Source organism: Taeniopygia guttata, chromosome W (assembly GCF_048771995.1).
Source record: "Taeniopygia guttata chromosome W, bTaeGut7.mat, whole genome shotgun sequence".
NCBI lineage: Eukaryota > Metazoa > Chordata > Aves > Passeriformes > Estrildidae > Taeniopygia > Taeniopygia guttata.
The window spans coordinates 26,263,161-26,281,061 of record NC_133064.1 but is presented as its reverse complement, the minus strand read 5'-3'; the positions used below and the strand labels follow the sequence as shown (position 1 = coordinate 26,281,061).

At 43.9% G+C, this 17,901-nt stretch overlaps 1 protein-coding gene and 1 long non-coding RNA gene across 5 annotated transcripts in view; one reads left to right on the top strand and one right to left on the bottom strand.

The window, feature by feature from the left end:
• LOC116806909 (spindlin-Z) overlaps window positions 1-9,431 on the bottom strand; it is a 172,207-nt gene extending 162,776 nt beyond the window's left edge. The window contains exons 1-2 of one of the 4 annotated variants that reach the window (XM_032744727.3): window positions 9,087-9,431; window positions 8,042-8,257 (exon numbers count right to left, since the gene is read on the bottom strand). The gene's annotated coding sequence lies outside the window, so the exon portion shown is untranslated. The other 3 variants (XM_072923080.1, XM_032744728.3, XM_032744729.3) reach the window with 3 other exon arrangements.
• Window positions 9,432-9,618: 187 nt separating this feature from the next.
• Window positions 9,619-17,901, top strand: part of LOC116806910 (uncharacterized) — a 33,282-nt gene continuing 24,999 nt past the window's right edge. The window contains exon 1 of the long non-coding RNA XR_004365973.3: window positions 9,619-9,908. This is a non-coding gene — a long non-coding RNA (uncharacterized lncRNA). The remainder of the gene's footprint in view (window positions 9,909-17,901) is intronic.

The window sequence follows — 17,901 nt, the reverse complement described above, 5'->3', positions numbered from 1 at the left end:
GGTAAACATCCACCTTGGATGGGCAAGGAGGTTTTGAAGGAACTTAGGAATAAAAGGAGGATGTATCATCTTTGGAAGGAGGGTCAGGCCTCTCAGGAAGTATTTAAGGGGGCTGCTAGAGCATGTAGGAAAAAAATTAGGGAGGCCAAAGTTCAGTTTGAACTTAAAATGGCGACTTCTGTAAAGGATAATAAAAAATGTTTTTACAAATATATTAATAATAAAAGGAAGGGTAGGACCAGCCTTTGTTCTTTACTGGATGAGGGAGGGAACTTAGTAACTACAGATGTAGATAAGGCAGAAGTGTTTAATGCCTTCTTTGCCTCAGTCTTTAGTGGGAAGACTGCTTGTCCCGAGGACAACTGTTTGCTTGGGTTGGTTGATGGTGCCAGGGAACAGAATGATCCCCCCATTATGCAAGAGGAGGCAGTCAGAGAACTTCTGAGATGCTTGGATATTCATAAACCTACGGGACCAGATGGGATCCATCCCAGGGCGATGAGAGACCTGGCAGATGAGCTTGCAAAGCCACTCTCCATCATTTACCAACAGTCCTGGCTCACTGGTGAGGTTCCAGACGACTGGAAGCTTGCCAGTGTGATGCCCATTCACAAAAAGGGTGGGAAGGAGGATCCTGGTAATTATAGACCAGTCAGTCTGACCTCAGTACCTGGCAAGATAATGGAGCAATTTATACTGAGTGTCATCTTGCAGCATCTACAGGATGGCCAGAGTATTAGACCCAGCCAACATGGGTTTAGGAGGGGTAGGTCATGTTTGACCAACCTAATCTTTTATGACCAGGTGACCTGCCTGGTGGATGCAGGAAAGGCTGTAGATGTTGTCTATTTGGACTTCAGCAAGGCATTTGACAGTGTCTCCCACAGCATACTCCTGGAAAAGCTGGTACCCACGGCTTGGACAGGAGCACTCTTTGCGGGTTAAGAACTGGCTGGAAGGCTGGGCCCAGAGAGTGGTGGTGAACAGTGCTGCATCCAGCTGGTGGCCAGTCACCAGTGGTGTCCCTCAGGGGTCTGTGCTGGGGCCATTTCTGTTCAGCATTTTTATTGATGATATGGATGAGGGTATTGAGTCTTTCATTAGTAAGTTTGCAGACGACACTAAGCTGGGAGCACGTGTTGATCTGTTGGGAGGTAGGATGGCTCTGCAGAGAGACCTGGAATGGTTGGATGGATGGGCAGAGTCTAACAAGATGTAGTTTAATAAGTCCAAGTGCCGAGTCCTACATTTTGGTCACAATAACCCCCTGCAGCATTATAGGCTGGGGACGGTGTGGCTGGACGGTGCCCAGGAGGAAAGGGACCTTGAGGGTACTGGTCGACAGATGACTGAACATGAGCCAGCAGTTTGCCCTGGTGGCCAAGAAGGCCAATGGCATCCTGGCCTGTATCAGGAATAGTGTGGCTAGCAGGAGCAGGGAGGTCATTCTCCCCCTGTACTCGGCACTGGTGAGGCTGCACCTTGAATGTTGTGTCCAGTTCTGAGTCCATCAGTTTTGGAAGGACGTTGAGATGCTTGAGCGCATCCACGGGAGGGCAACGAGGTTGGTGAGGGGCTTGGAACACAAGCCCTATGAGAAATGACTGAGGGAGCTGGGGTTGTTTAGCCTGGAGAAAAGGAGACTCAGAGGTGACCTTATCAGTCTCTACAACTTCCTGAAGGGTAGTTGTAGTCAGGTGGGGGTTGGTCTCTTTCTCCAGTCAGCAACTGACAGAACGAGAGGTCACAGTCTCATGCTGCGTCAATGGAAATATAGGTTAGATATTAGATAGGTTAGGAAAAAGTTTTTTACAGAAAGAGTGATAAAGTTCTGGAATGGTCTTCCCGGGGAGGTGGTGGAATCACCATCCTTGGATGCGTTTAAAAAAAGATTGCATGTGGCACTCGGTGCCATGGTGTGAGAAACTATAGACTGGGGTATTGTTTATTAAGATATATGTTAAGCCCAATGTAAAGGTTAGGCAACAGAAGATATGCAAACAGCCAACGGACACAGCTTATACAAGACAAGATAACTGCAATCACTTACACCAGAGACTGCTTATGCAAACATAAGATAACTGCAAGACATTCCAGGAACTGGCTTGCAAGATATTCCAGGAAGACAAAAGGGGACCCCACTACTTCATGAAAAATGGAATAAAAGGGGGCTGTTTGAACTGATCAGGGCGGCAGTTGGTGGAGCGTGGACTCCCCTGTCGTCCAGCGCTGTCTTTGCTCATATTCTACTTGCTGTAATTAATAAAATTTTAATTGGATTATGATCCGTTGTGGCGCAAATTTATAACAATGGTTTAGTTGAGGTGTTAGGACATGGGTTGGACTCGATGATCTTGAAGGTCTCTTCCAACCTTGTGATTCTTTGATTCTGTGAAAGCTCTAGGGATCTCCTGGGAATATCATATCCCTTGGCACCCTCAGAGTTCAGGGAGACTAGAAAGAATGAACCAGACCCTAAAGCATCAGCTAGCAAAACTAATGATTGGAACAAAACTATCTTGGATTAAGTGATTACCATTGGCATTGATTAAATATTCAAACAATGCCGAACTCAGAGCATGGGATCTCCCCATATGAGATGTTATATAGGATGCCATATTCTCAAGAGATGCCGGTGGGAAATGCTATAGTAGATGATATGTCGATCCAAGGGTATGTCATGACTTTGGGAAAAAATGTTCAAGAAATTCATAAGAAAGGAATCATGAAGCAAACTCCTCCCCTAGGATTTGTAATTCATAAAATACAACCAGGTGATCAAGTATTGATCTGTAGTTGGAAAGAAAGTAGCTTGACTCCCTGTTGGGATGGATCTTTTCTTGTGCTCTTGACCATAGATATGGCAATCCAGACTGCAGAAAAAGGGTGGACACACATCTCCCGAGTAAAAGGACCTATAACAACAAAGGAAGCAGACTGGAAAATTACCTCTCAGCCAGGAGAACTGAAGGTGAAAATAACATGAAAATCAGATGCCAGGAGATAAATTTAACCTGTATTGAAAAGGATTGTAATTGCTATCCCTTTGTTAGTACTGAATGCAACTATTACAAGGAGAGGTGGTATTATCATTGTCACAGGGGTTATCCTCCAAGTGGGTTGTGTCCAGAGTGTAAACACACCAAACAGATTTTAACCAAATATATTTTAAAAAAGAGAATAGAGGAAGGAACATTAGAACTAGATTCTTGTGAGTGGTGGATGTTGTGGAAATACAGATTAAGAGGGGGACTATCAAGCAAGGCAAATATTAAAAAGATTGAGTGTCGCAAACAATTGAGTCCCTTGCGGATCCGAGCCAGTCAAAGCAAAGAATTGGGAAGTATTTAAGAAAAAGCACAAAATCCGGGAAAGCTCATGTGGAACCCCTGAAGACTATCCTTGGTGCTGAGAAGATGGCACCCCTCGCTGCCGGAAGCACCCTGTTAGGCGAAGGAGGCAGAGGGATAATAAAACTGTGGGTCCTTATGGTACTGTTGAGTCTTCCATGGAATGGGATAACCGATGCCTGCTTAAAGTGCTACCAAAATGTGAAGTATGGCTGGACCATGACCCGAGCATTTGCAGCACACACTCATATTAATGCAGGATGTTATGACCCAGGAAAACTTGAAACCTGTACAATAGGAGAGAAGAGTTACTGGGTGGAAACAAATTTAGAAATCGAAGGATGGGCCCCTTGAAACTATCAATTTTGTCCCCAGGGAGAACCATTCCTCTGTTTTGCCAAAGGCGGAATGTGGAGATACTCAGATAAAGGGGGAGTACACGATAAATTCAAGGAAGAATTAGTGAAAAACATCACAAAGAATTTAGGGGAAATTCAAACCAAAAAAAGAGTAAGAGCAGGAAGTGACCTATATGAAAGAATTAAGAAAAAAACTCAGTGATTGGGACCTCCCCACATTAGGGGGAAAAAAATTGTTTATTGATTTGATGCAAAAAGTAGTTAAGGAATTGAATGTGACTAACTGTTGGATTTGTGGGGGATCCCAAATGGCCGAGCAATGGCCATGCAGAGGAGAAGGGGTAGGACCTGATCAGTTGATATTATGTAACAGGACACATAAATCTAATGAAATTCAACCTGAGGGGTGGATATTGAGTCATGAAGTAGTAGGCCAACTTTGTATTTCTAGGGAAGGAAACAATTTTACTACATATGTAGGACATACCCCCTGCAAGATGATATATACCACCAACTCCACTTTTATGACCTGGTGGCTGAAACCACCAACAGGTTATTGGTCTATCAATTGTACCAACAGAACTATTTGCTGGAAAAGTGTAACACATGCTAATACTTTTAAGGAGGTAAAAGATCTTAAGGGATATTGGGAAAATCCAGGGCAGACGGATGAAAATTAGAAAGCTCCAGATGGATTATTTTGGATATGTGGTAAAAGGGCATATAATGAACTATCAAAGAGATGGAGAGGTACCTGTACAATTGGAATTATACAACCTGCATTCTTTTTGCTACTGAAGAGCAAAGGTGAATATTTAGGACGACCTCTTTATGAAACTTTATGTAGTAGAAAACGAACTGAAATAGGAGGAAAACAGACCTGGAATAATGAAGAATGGACTCCCCAACAGATCATAGATTACTATGATCCTGCCTCCTGGGCTCGAGACAGCAACTGGGGTTATAGAACCCCTATTTATATGCTTAACCGAATTATTAGGTTACAAGCCGTTGTAGAAATTACTTCTAACCAAACAGCAGAGGCATTAAAGCTTGTAGCTAGACAACTAACCCAGACCACAGCAGCAGTATATCAGAATAGGCTAGCCCTAGATTATTTATTAGCTGAAGAAGGGGGGTTTTGTGGAAAATTTAATACATCTGAATGTTGTTTAGAGATTGATGATAATGGAGAGGCTATTACAAATTTGGCAGACGAAATTAAATGAGTTGCACATGTTCCAGTGCAGAAATGGAATTCCATATTAACGGACAATTGGTGGAATAATTCGTTTAAAGAAGCCTGGTAGAAGAAGTTGGGGTTCATGTTGCTTTGTTCTGCATTAGGCCTATTGTTTATACCACGTATGATTCTATGCTTTATTAAGCTAATACATTCAGTAATCCAAGGAATGCAGATTTCAGCAACACCCATCAACCCTAAAATAACAACCACGGGAGAAAAAACTCACTCCCTTATGATAGTCAAGGCCAAAGCAGAACCAAATATAACTGCGACCCGAAAAGTATTAGCTCGATTTGAAGCAGACATGAATCAATAACGTAAAGAAAAAGGGGAGGGATTGTTAAAAATGTTTTTGTGATTCGTGTCAATTGGCAATGGAATCAGTAAATGCTTGTATCTGCTGTGTTGAAAGTGGACACGTTCCCTGGGATAACTACTAAGAACGGTTTTGAAACTTTCTGACCAAATAGCCAAATAAATCATCGAAAAAGAAAATAGAAGAAGCATAGTAGAGTCAAGAGATGAAGTGGCAAAAATGACTGATGCTTAGAATAGAATAGAGGAAGCTGTGGTAAAGCTAAGGGATATTTCAACAAAGCGACTAAATGCTTATATATAATTAAAAGCTTGATGCACTTGTACGAGACTAAAATTATTTAGCAGACACTGGTGAAGGGCTTCCCTCCATATAACCATGAACAGGACAGGAAGCCAACGACCACCTGGAAAGATTATGAAATTGCTGATCCCAGCTTAATGATGTCTGCTGATTCGGACTAACACAAGCACATTGGAAAATGCTTTGTAGGCTTAAAAACAGCATATATACTTTGCCAAACTTGTAAGTGGTGTGCGCCATTAGTGGAATGGTGACTCCCTGGCCACCCAGCGCTGCTTGCTTGCTTTCTTTAAAATAAAAGATATAAAGATAAAATTTGGTTTGGCTATCGAAATTTTATATCAGAAAACAAAAAACCCACCAAGCAATACAGTAGATAGAATTAAAAAACCTTTGAGGTACACATTCAGAGGGAATTATCATAATAGGCTAGACACAAAGTTACATAGGGAACTTGGTATTCAGGACTACCTCTGAATCACTAGGAAGACTCTGAAAACAGAAGGATGAGAGATGAACCAGTGACCTTAAACATCAACAATATATTTTATTAGAGCACTTTTATCCTAAAGCATTTCCAAACTTGCAGATACAAGCAGTCTTAAACTTAAGCAAACAGATAGGCTCCCCAGAACTCTGACACAGAATCAAACAAACCAAAACCTCCAGAAAGGAACATTAAGACTAACGAGGTTACCACACCACTGATCACTCCCAGAAATTGGAACTGCAGGGACTGAATCCAAAGCACTTCAATTAAAGTAGCTGGCACTGTTAATACAAGGGGACTATCAGCTACAACATGGTCAAAGAATAGGAAAACATTCTCCTCAACCTGTCAAGTAGTCAAATAAATTCACCTCCTACATTTGTGCATGTCATCACCAAATTCACATTTTAGAATAAAAGAGAAAGTTAAATCCAACCACTGTCACGTAAAAAAAAGTAATAAGTACTGTATATTATTCAGTTAAATAATTTCACCATTACTTGAAAATTACTTTAGCATTACCAGGCCCATTTTACACTGTTCATAGATAAAATACAAATTAGTTAACTAATATTTTGATTAGTTAATGATAGTTAGAGTAACTGAGTGCTGCACAAATTCACCGACATATCAAGTTACAGACTTTTGCTCAGACTTTTTCATCTAGAAATATTACAATTGGCTTGGGAGCCATGACATGAATACATATTTCAGAATGCAATTTGGATTACTCCACTCAAGTTTTACATTGTGGTAAAGTTGATCCTATAATTTATAGTCTTTTCCAGTTAATCAACACTTGTTAATGGGGAGAGAAAAAGCAGGAGGGAAAAAATTAAAGAATGTATTAATATATGATACTTAATTCTAGCATTAAAATGCAGTAACTACTTCTAACTCAAGAACTATGATTAAGCTATGCCAGTGCTCCTCCACTAGAAGCTTCTAAAGCAAAATAGCAAAAACAAAAAAAAAAGTTAGGACATTACTTTAGGGCACTGCTCTGATAGACGCCATGGCTATCAATGTGTTCATACTTTAAATAAAGACTGTGTTTTTAAATATAATCTTTGAAAATGAAACATTGACTATGAGTTACAGTAACACATATTTAGAAAGTAATAGAAAGCATCACATCCTTTGCACCTTGGGTACTCATCCTTACAACCTAGATACGCTGTTCCCCAGAAGATCATTTTAGGTACGCCCAAGAAATTAAAATGTTATTTTGGCTTTATGTCATTAAAAAACCCCAACCACCCAATAAAATATATGTTATTTTCTTTGAAGTCAGAAGAGGGTATGCTAAATAAATAAGGTTGGTAGGTGCTGAACTGAACATCTGTCTTGTGTTAAAAGTCAGAAATATGCTGTTGTGTAGTTCAGTATCGTACTTCAGTTCACAATGCCATGCCTTTTACTTTTTTAAGAAAAAATGCTCTTATTAACAACAAAAACAACACACTTCTGTTTATACTATTGTCATCACAAGGGCAAATAATTCTGTGACAGAAAACCAGCAACACAAAGAGACCTGGCAAGTGTTAATTTCAGTTTTATATCCTGTGATCTGTGAGCTATTTAAGATACTGACAAGGAGATACAGAGAAAGCCAAGAAAACCTATGCTATGTTTTTTCACTACACAATGCCTAACATAAGTAGCTCAGGTTTTTTTAATAAGACTGCACCAAGTTAATACCTTATACTGATCTACATCCCAAAATGAAAGAAAGTACTAGATCATTTTTGCAAGCATAATACAGTATTTCATCTCTGCCAGCACTTCAGTGCACCAGCCCCCTCCCCCCAAAGATATACGCGCATTCCAACCGAGCCTCTCTCAGCAGGGGCTCAGCCAATTCTCGCCCTCCCTCCAGGCCTTGCTAGGTTCCCAAACCCCCTCTAATTTTAGGTTTGGATTTTGTTGCAAAACGTCAAAACGAAAGGAGAAAGCCTCCAAAGTGACGATCCTTACCCTTGAAATCCCGCCATGGGCGCAATAAGGAGAGTGAATTCTTTTTTTTTATGGGAGATGAATGAGAAGAAACAAAAGACTAAATGGAGAAGAGGCTAAGCAGTGCAGACAGAGGGAGAAAGAGGAGAGCCCGTTGAAGGAGCAGGGCGAACGTCAGCCATATTGTGTGTGTTATTCCAGTATTTACAATCCTGCAGCTGCAGCAGCGTTTTGAGTCTGGAAGAGAGGGGAAAGAAGGGAGGGGGAAAGAAAGGAGAGGAGGGAGGAGAAAGAGGTAATCGAGGGAGGAGGGGAAAGCGGCGACAGCAGCAGACAAAGGAACCCAGAAAAGCGCGAGCAAAGCACGAGCATACGTCCACACACTCTGGGTGTCCCGGACAGCAGCGGTGGCGTGTGCAACTCCAGTGCTGCCAGCCCGACGCGTTAGCAACTTTCACAGCTCCAGCCTTTGGCTACTGAGGCTCGGCCGAGCCCGGCCACCACCCTCACGTCCCCTGCACCACATTTTCTCATGAGGGGAGCCAATAGATGACAGGTCAGACATACCTGTCTCCCTCAACGTGCACTATCGACAGAGAGGCTTATCTGCTGGGAGCCCCTTAGCGGGCCCCAGCCCACAATACAATGGATCCACAGAGAGGAAGGGGGAATGTGCAGCTGCGACCCCTTCTCTCCAGCAACGGACGCGATGTGGGCGGGGTAGATATTGGGAGGGGCCATGCCAAACGAGAGCAGCAGTCCCCCAGAGCCCAAAAGAGTGGTGGTTGCCAAGGAGTCGAGGTACTACATGGGAAGAGAATCTGAGGACCCCCACTCTCGCCCGCCTCCCGCGGCTTTTAGGCGGGCTGCTGAGGCAGACAGTGAAGAAGAAAGGGTTAACAGAGACGGAATACCGCAAGTATATAAATAACGTCAGCCGCAGGGAAGGGGGAGGGGAAGCTACGAAGTGGCTCCGAGCTCGTTCCACAGCGACTCCCTCCGGTTCTACCCGGTCCTAAGCTGTGCTTTCCTTTCCCTTCCCCCTTCCCCCGCATTCACTACTCACCTGCTGGGGGGATGGGCGCCTGGGAGTGCCAGGAGGATAGTCTAGAAGTGTTAGCACTGCAGCCGAAGCAGTCCTCCTGTCTCACTAGGCCACCCAGATTCTCTGCGGCAGCAGTATGGGGAGCTGCTCCCCTTGTTTCGTTTGTCCCACTCCACAGTCACCACTGCTGCCTCCAATTCGCCTCTCCTACATTTGGATCCTCCTCTCCGTACACGAACTCTACCATCAGAATAGAGGCCTCCTCACTTTCCTGCCAAATAGTGAGCTAGCCGCATCGAGACATTCAAAACACGGGACCGGACACCGCCCTCTTCCCCTCTACCAACACGCAGGCGCACTGCAAATTCCGAACTGCGACAGGAGTGCAGGAAGCAATCCTCCACCTAGTCCACCGCTACTCATTACCGCGCAGGCGCTCCTTTTCCTCCATTGCCGTCTCTCGGCGCTCCGTCGAGGAGAGTGGCGTCGTAGCGGAGAGTGGTGTGGGCTTGTCCCCAGTTGGCTGTCTGTTAGCCCTTCTCCAAACTTAGGCCACTAGGCCCTGGGGCGGTGAATGTCCGTCTTTCCCCTCTCATTTGCCCACCCACCGCGGTGGATCTAATGCTGCCTCGTGAAGTGGCCACAGTGCTTTATGGCAGCGGTACCGCTTCCTTAAACAGGCCTTGGGAGCAAGTGGCTGCACACTGCCCTCTCACCATCATAGGAAAGAAAATGTGTAAGCCAGCATAAGAAAGAAAAATCAGCTATGGATATCCTGTGTTACAAATTTGGCCTGTGACGACTGAGGAGAGAGTCTAGGACGCAAAGTATAGAATTACAAAGGTATGTATTTATTCAAGTGCATGAGATGTGTCAGCCAAACAAGGGATTTTCAGAGATTTTATACCTTATGCTACAAGAGTATGATATGAATAATCCACCTACTAATGCAGATTTCTAATTGTCTAATCATAAACGTGGTGCAGCATAGCAACATACGTTACAAGTATGTATTTTGTAGGAGTGCAGTATAATTGTCTGTCAGCATCCTTGTGATTTGTCTGTTAATCCAGATGTTTCCATCATTAACTTTTGCAAATTTTTAGGCATCAACAGTTAATGTTTCTCTTAGATATGGATCCTTCAGATAAGAAACCTCTGTTCTTGCAAAAAATTAATTTTGTTGATCACTTGCCCTTAGTAGGGGTCTTGGGTCTCCAGATAATGATTCAGCAATTATACACTAATAATGTTCTTAGCTCCTATTGACTGTGTGGTCTCAATAATTTATATCATGCCTACTAGAAATTAAAATAAAGATTTGACCAGCTGCCTTGGGACCTTCAAAGCCAGTAAGGTGGGGAGAAGTCAGCATGGTGTCCAAAAATCTGGAGGCCAATAGGGAAGGGGAGGTCTGCATAGTGTGAAGGACCTTCAAGACCTTGAGGAGGCAAAAAGTGACCAATACGTGACCAGCTCAGTTACAGAGAATAGCCATTTACCTTATAAAATGGCATTAGTTATGCTAACCATATTACCAGAGATCAGAAGCAGGAGGTACTGGTTGCAGCTGTACATAAACTTCCTAGCCTTTTTGGATGCTTTGAGGTGCCACCTAGTTTGGTTAGAAATAAAATGGCTGAACTCTTACAGAAGCTTTGAATGCTATTGAATAGCTTTGCGTGAGAACCAGGTTCCCTCTGGTCCCAGAAAATTTTGTGTTCTTGATATCCTTCCAAACTAAAGAGAAACAGCCTTAACTGATGAAAAAAAACACCTCAGCCCTCTTGATTTGATGGTAGAATCAAGAACCCTCAACCCTCAGAAATCAAGTGTCTAGATGTTTGCTTGATCTGAATTTGAAGGAATGATATCGTGAATCTGATCTTCAATTCATATCTTTAAATGCAATACTACTTTTGCTTTAATGTAACTTTAATTAAGCAATTATCTGTTTGAGATAACTAGCTAACTTTCTAATTTCTCTTTTTCAAGCAAGCTACTGTAGAGCTATCACAGGAATTATTTAAAGTCAACAGAAACAGAAGCCTCCTTCCAATGTGTTTCCTTTCTGGCATGGTTACAATTGATTAAATTTAATATGCCATCAGGAACCAACCTATCTTTAGCAACTTGAATAAAACATAAATAAGTTTCAAATTCAGGTAATATAAATTAAATAAATAGAATAGTTCCAGTTGGAAGTGAAAGGAATGAGGAGGTGTCTTTACAAACAAACTGTGGGCCTGATGGTAGATAAGGCCAGATACAGAGAGGTGAAAGAAGCAGTGGGGGCAACCATAAATTACATAGGAATTCCACTAATTGACACAGACTGTTACTCACTCAAGACTGCGCTAAATCTCTAGATTTAGAAAAAAAGAACAGAGACACAAGGAAAAAGGGCAGGAGTACACATTAGAAAGGGGGTGTATTAGTTGATTCGGAAAGTCTGTACCTCTCAAGTACCTCAGCCAATGGGGAAAGAGAGAGGGAAATGCAGCTGGGAAATTAGGATAAAAAGGAGGCTGCGTCCTCTAACAGTTTGAGAGACCCCACGGGGAATGCCCATGACCTCTCCCTTTAGTAAAATAAAGTTACAGGGCTCCTCTGTCTCCTTTTGGACATAAGCCTCTGGTGTTTGTGGATTAACTTTCCTGACAATTTGGGGGATCTTGTCCAGGATATTTTCACCGTCCAGGGGCTGCAGGCAGCAAGTGGAGCTGAAGGTGCGCCTCACCCAGTTTTGGTGATCAGCTCCCCTTGGTTGTGTCCGGCACTGGGCGATTGATTGGGTTCCTGAGACTGTCCAAGAAACAGATGAGTGGCAGACCAGGGATGTCCGTGAAGAGTCCACAGGGAAGGACCACTGAAAATCTCACTGGTGGGTAAAATGGGATCTTCGGGGAGTAAACCTGGGAGGGTACCCATGGAGGGTAGCACAAGTAAATCTGAGAGGGCACCCATGAAGATAGCAAAGGTAAAGCTGGGAAGAGGCCCTGGCAAAAGGGATGACGATCTCAAAATATCTCCAAAGAATCCCTTGGAAGAATGTGGAGTTGGTTTACACATTCTTACAGAAGTAAAGACATGGATGCCCAAAGGGAGCAATAAGGGCAAGTCAAGAAAGGGTCTTAACAATCCATGCCCAGGGGAGCAATATGGGGAGTCAAGGAGTTTTGACAACAGGAGATGGACAAATAGTGTTGATATGTTGAGAAAAGATTAGTTGAAGGGGAATGTAGTGAGATATGGTTGAGGCAAGGAGCAGCAGGACCGGACGTGGAAGTGCGGGACTGGGAGCACGGGCTGGGGGCCTGTGGGGGCTGTGGGGCAGCCGAGGCTCAGCGCCAGGCAGTGCCTGACCCCACCACCCCCGGGCAGGGGCAGCAGTGGCTGCTGGCCCCCATGAGTGGCTGCTGGCCCCCATGAGGCTGCGGGATGCCCCGGCTTCCTGTGGTGCTGCCGGCTGTGCCCGCTAGGAGTGCACGGGGGGAGGGGGGGGAGCCATTTGGACACTGGTATACAGTGTGCGATAAAGAGAGTGAGCACAAGGAGGAGAACCTATCTGGGAAATGCAGATTGTATGTGGAAGGATAAGGATTTTCTTTTAAGGATTTTGTTTGGTTCACTGGAAAAATTAGTGGTTTTGAGCTGTGGGAAAATGAGTATCCACAGGCAGTATTGGGGGGACTAGAGAAAGAACAGAATAAGTCCCTGGATGAACTGATTAGAAAGGTACAGCAAGTGTATATAAGAAGGGATGAGGAAAAAGCAAAGGCAAAGGTGATATAGCAGAGTTTTTATGGCCCCAGAGGGATAAACTGCAGGACCTAAGGGGTTCCCCGGGATAGAAGGGACAGAGTTGACCACAAAGAAGTGGCAAAAGCATTCCCTCCTCAGCAGGGGAGAGCCAACCCAGACATTGGTTGGGGAGAAATCAGTGTGCTATCTTCAGGGCAGAGGGACACTAGAAGCAGGAATGTCTGCAGAAACAACTGGATCCTCAGGAGGCGGAAGTCCAGAGGATAATGGAGATAGATTGTTAGGGGTGTCAGGGGCTCCCATTATACCAGGGACCCACCACACTGGAGCCCTTGCTAACTTTTAAGGTGGGTCCAGATTGAGAGGAGCTGTGTTTCCTGGTAGACACAGGGGCCTCTAAATCCACCTTGAATTTTATCCCTAAGGGGGGAAAATTGTCAAAAATATGTTTGATTATTCAAGGGGTGGGTGGAAAGGATGAGCGAGTGCATTTTATTCAACTGCTTTTAGTAGATGTGGGGGATAGGTTTGAAATGCATGAATTCCTGTTTGTTCCTAATTGTGATTGTAATTTACTGGCAAGGGATATGATGGCTAAAGTGGGAATACAAATTAGTATTGTGTAAAATGATACAGAGTGTAACACTGGTGACTTTGTGTAAAATGTCTGAGAAGGCTTATGCTGAAATAAAGTCAGAAATGTGAGCAGCCCCAGGGAAATACAGAAGATTTTATATAGTGCCTCTCCAAATTACTTTGAAGCAACCAGGACAAGTGGTGTCTAAAAAGCAATATCCTATTTCAAGGAAGGAAGGAAGGAAGGAAGGAAGGAAGGAAGGAAGGAAGGAAGGAAGGAAGGAAGGAAGGAAGGAAGGAAGGAAGGAAGGAAGGAAGGAAGGAAGGAAGGAAGGAAGGAAGGAAGGAAGGAAGGAAGGAAGGAAGGAAGGAAGGAAGGAAGGAAGGAAGGAAGGAAGGAAGGAAGGAAGGAAGGAAGGAAGGAAGGAAGGAAGGAAGGAAGGAAGGAAGGAAGGAAGGAAGGAAGGAAGGAAGGAAGGAAGGAAGGAAGGAAGGAAGGAAGGAAGGAAGGAAGGGAGGGAGGGAGGGAGGGAGGGAGGGAGGGAGGGAGGGAGGGAGGGAGGGAGGGAGGGAGGGAGGGAGGGAGGGAGGGAGGGATTACAACCTGTCACTGAGTCCCTGCTAAAGGCAGGTCTTTTGGAGTAATGGATGTCTCCCTATAACACTCCTATCCTGCTGGTTAAGAAACAGGATGGAACCTACAGAATGGTGCAGGATCTAGTAATAATAAATGAAATTGTCAAACCAAAGCATCACACAGTGCTGAATCCCTATACCATCCTGAATCAGATTCCTTCCTCACATCAGTATTATTCAGTACTGGATTTAAAGGATGCTTTCTCGGGGTATCTGATTACCGAGGATAGTAAACAGTATTTTGCCTTTGAGTGGGAGCAGGAGGAAAGAGAGAAGGTGGTAAAACAACAATTTACATGGACAGTCCTCCTGCAAGGATATACAGTCACTGGTTTTGTTTGGGCAAGCCCTGCAGAAAATATTAAGAGAGTTTACTCCACCCTCGAGAGTTAGGTTGTTGCAGTATGTGGATGATTTGCTTTTATCAGGGGAACGGGAAAAGGTGGTTGAAGAGGCTACTGTGAAGCTGCTTAATTTTCTTGATAAAAAGGGACTTAGAGTGTCTCAAAAGAAGGAGCAGTTGGCAGAGAAAAAGGTTAAATATTTGGGACACATTTTGACTGGAAGCTTACGGTGTATTGATCCAGAAAGAATATAAGGAATTGTACAAGTACCATTACCCCAGACAAAGAAGAAGTTATGGCAGTTTTTAAAGTTAGTAGTGTTATAAACGAAAATTTATTCAGCCAAATTCAAAATAAAAATAGTTTTATTAGCGGTCAAATTCTATCTAGCCAGCCACGGAAAAAAAAAACACAGTGCCGAGCCCGGGGATCAACCCTGGGTGTGCAACAAGGAGTCAGCCTCAGGAGAGGTTTTTCCCCTATGCCCACACACCTCCATCCTGGCACAAGCAGTTTTTATAGGGAAAATTCCACCTGAGGCCAAGATTTCAGCAATCAGTCTTTTCTTCCATTCAGAGTCCATAGGTTAATAAGATTTTCTTTTTTGGTGATGAGGAAGAACAATTCAGTGTCCAGAGTTGTTGAATCCCTTGATGAAATTTACAGGAACACTGCATTCACATGTATCTGTCCAAGGATTAAGGATTTCCATGATATCCATCCCGGGTCGTTCACGAGATGATCAGCACCTGGGGTCCCCATATCTACATGACCCATCTCCTGGCCAAGCCACATCCTTTTACTTGTAAATCAGTTTCCAATATACACCCGGTCTTGGGGGGGGGGGGGGGGGGGGGGGGGGGGGGGGAATACAAACGAGCATAATCTAACAAGTATGCAATATTACACATTTCATACAAGGAATGGCACGAATTATATTTACCAGACATAACACTAGGGTACTGCAGAGCAAGGATTGAAAATTTTTGTGTTTAACCAGTGTCGCTGTTGAGGCAGGACGGGAATAATGATGACTCTAAGTTAGAAGGCAAATAAAGAACTTTATTAACAAGTAGCATTCCTGTTTTATAGCCAGGATCACTAATGTGAAATATGATTGATCTCAAAGTGAAAACCTTTCATACCATTGGTGCACTATGAATAGCACACGGTGGTAGAACATTTATATAAACAATATGAACAGAAAGAGAGATAATAAATGGTTTATATTCCTCTCAGACTTTTTCCCAGGCTTAGCCTGGTAAAATCTCTCTCCTTTTCTCTCTGACTGAACTGAGAATATCCATAAACCAGACTTTTATATTACTTTTTAACCCAAGAGAGTCCTAATGTTGTGGCATGGACACCAGAAGGAGAGAAAAGCTTTAGAAAATTAAAATACAAATTGGTTAATGCCCCAGTCTTAGCTCTTCCAGACTCATAAAAGGAATTTTAATTATATGTGGATGTTAAACAAGGCCATGCTAAAGGAATTTTGGTACAAGAGCACAGGGAGTCACAGCGGCCTGTTGCTTATTTTTCTAAGCTCTTAGACCCAGTGTCCAGAGGCTGGCCTCACTGTCTGCAGAACTGTGCAACCACACCCTTGATAGTAACTGAGGCCCAAAAACTGACAGTAGGAGGATATCTGATTGTTCAAGTTTCACATCAGGTTAAAGCTTTGTTAACTGAAAGAGCCTCTAAGTGGATGACCAGCACTCAGTTATTACAGTATGAATCTTGTTTAATGGAACAGGAGGACTTAGAACTGAAAAGTGGGGAAAGGTTTAACCCAGACTCTGTGAATGTCCCTGAAGAGGGGGGCTGGAAAGAAACCCATGACTGCATTCAAGTGATAGATCTCCAGACCCGGGCTAGTGAAGATTTATGAGACATTCCCTGTCCTGAGGGAGAAAATGTGTTTATGGATGGGTCTTCAAGGGTGGTAGAAAGGAAGCGATTTGCACGACATGCTATCATTAATGGAAAGGAATTAAAGGAAGGGGGTATATTTCCACCCACATGGTCAGCTCAGACAGCAGAGCTATATGCGTTTGTAAGGGCCTGTAAATTGTATCGCCACAACATAGTGAATATTTTTACTGATTCTAAATATGCATATGGGGTTGTTATGTGTAGTAGATATAATTCGCACCATCTCTAATATGATATATGTGATATTGAATATTTGTTAGCGTATACACGTTTGTATTAGGATTCCCCCCACCCTCACAGGCGAGACTGGGTGTATTTTGGAAACTGATTTACAAGTAAGAAGGTACAGCTCGCCTGGAGATGGGCCATGTCTGGGGAGATACAGAAACCCCAGGTGCTGATCCTTTGCGTGAACGACCTGAGATGGATATCATGGAAATCCTTGGGCAGATACATGTGAATCAACAAACTCCAGACACTGAATTGTTCTCCCTCATCACCAAAAACAAAATCTTATTAACATGGACTCTGAATACAAGAAAAGACTGATTGCTGAAATCTTGGCCTCAGGCGGAATTTTCCCTATAAAAACCGCTTGTGCCAGGATGGAGGTGTGGGCATGGAGGAAAACCTCTGATGAGGCTGACTCCTTGTTGCACACCCAGGGCCGACCCCAGGCTCGGCTCTGTTCTTTCCTTGTGGCTGGCTAGATAGAATTTGATTGCAAAATAAATATTTTATTTTTCACATTAATTTGGCTGGACAAATTTTCATTTATAACAAACTTGGTGACCCCTTACATGATCTGGTTTGGGGGTATCCAGGGAGTTCCCTATCCTCGATCCGGGCGGCGCCCTGCTGATTTCAGCAGCCGGACAGGGCTGCGGAACTCCACGGAACCAACCAGATTCTGAAAACAGCCGAAAAGCCACATTGAGGAAAGGGTATAAACGGGCCCAGAGCTCTCGGAACTCGGAGCTAAATCTCCATGGCTGCAGCAATTTTTCACTCGTAAAATCGACGTGCACGAAGAATCCATGCGGGAAAAGGAGCCGTGAGTACTGCGTAGTTGGGTGGCGCGTAGGTAGATGTGTGTTTGAGTGAGACGTGACATAGTCACAGCGCGAGTGAGGGCCCCTACAAACCGCAGTTCCACTAGCCCGCGAGGGAGGTGGTCGGCTACGGGGGAAGCGAAAGGACTCGGGTGTACTCACAACACACATACGACATGAAACTTGGGGAGTTACAGGGATCCATCCACAGACGGGTCGGGGAGAGAAGGTACATTCTCGTAGACTCAAGAAATTGGTAAATCTCACCGGCTCTGGGCTCGGGGAGTCCAGGAAAACAGGTAAAAGAAAGCTCACTCATTTTCCATCCGAAAAACCCACAGACCGGTTCGCTATGTGGTTATTAGGTTGGCAAGGTTCGGTCGGGGAGAGACCGGTTTAAACAGTTACTGAAACTCGGTCCAGAACAGGCCTGAAATACACATTTTAGCACGCGGGTAACTGACTTCTCCGAACAACTTGCGGACACTGACTTGAAATACGGTAAGGAAAACTTTTAAATATGGGACA